Below are 1,498 nucleotides of genomic sequence, written 5' to 3'. Positions count from 1 at the left end.
TTAGCCTCACTTACTTGGGACCTCAGTGCATCAACTCAAACCTCAGCCCATTATAGCTATTCTATATCTATGAGTTATATGAAGAAACTGGAAAATTGTTATGAGTTGGGCCCAATACAGCTGTGAATGAAAGCTGGCTTCAAACTAGGTGAACTAACTCATTTTTTTTTTTTTTTTTTTTTTTTGAGAATATATCTTTGCAGCTCTTCCATGTCCCTTGTTGGACATTTCTGAACTGTCTCCTGAACTTGGCTATTCTCCACATCCTCTTCATCATCCCCTCCCACATACACCCCTACACATAATTTATAACTCTCTTTAGGTTGTCTCTACCACATTAGAATAGTTTTTGTAGTCAGGAACTGTCTTGGTTGCCTATATTTATATCTATAGTGATACAGTACTGACACAGAGAAAGCATTTAATGAACTTTTTAACTTTCACTCATTCATGTTTATTTTTATTTTCTACAAATCTTTCTCTTCAGAGAATTTTGATTCTCAGTAAAAGTTTCTGAACAATGATAGCTAAAATATCACTGAATAGCATTCTATGCAAATTTTTTGAAAGACAATAATTTGGCTCTGTGAGTTATAATATACTGTAGTTGTTAAAACATCAGGCTCACAAATTTATAGTCAAAATATGCCTGATTAGCTACTATGTCACTTTCTCCTAGAGATATTCGCTAACTACATTTGTGTTATATGTAAGTTTGTTTCTTTGCATGGGGGAGAAAAAGATATTTATGAATATATCTTTGTTCTAGCTTATTAGAAGTTTTCTTTTATTATTCCAATAATTTAGTATGAGGTATTTTTAATCCATTAAATAATCTTCCAACACTTCCTCAGATAAACTGACTACTAATTCATGTATTTACTAATTTTTCTTCTCTTCCATTAATATTAAACAGAGTCAACTTTAGTTAGAGGTGCATATAAATATGTGCATATATATATATATATATATATCAACATGTGTGTACACAATGTGTACATATTTTAACTTATAGTTGGATTATATCTTATTGTCAACTCCCACCAAAAAAAAAAATCAGGAAGATAAAAGATTTGATTTTTCTATGATATTTTATGCAAATTGTGTTTTAGCAATATCATCCATCCCCAAAATCCCTTAAATATTGGCCCCTGAAAGCTAGAACCAAGTTGATAAGGCATTTTGTTTCACGAATACTTAGCCCAGAAGTATCCCATCAATATTTTGCTTTGGCAAGGACAAACCAGAAACACATCAATTCAAAACATAGACACAGGATTAAGTCCAGGTAAGAAGTTAACAGCAAAAGAACACATATATAGAGTGGGAACAGTTTTCCAGATATCCCCATAACATCAGTGGGAAAGAAAATATATATAGATGAAGGAAATCTTACTCTTGGGCCTTTGTTCCAGCTAGAACACCCCTCTACCTCCTACATGGCTGCTTTCTATATTGTAGATTGTCTGATATAATAAAGCACCAATGTGTCATAAAT

Source organism: Sarcophilus harrisii, chromosome 1 (assembly GCF_902635505.1).
Source record: "Sarcophilus harrisii chromosome 1, mSarHar1.11, whole genome shotgun sequence".
NCBI classification, from domain to species: domain Eukaryota; kingdom Metazoa; phylum Chordata; class Mammalia; order Dasyuromorphia; family Dasyuridae; genus Sarcophilus; species Sarcophilus harrisii.
Note: the sequence above shows the minus strand (reverse complement) of the source record.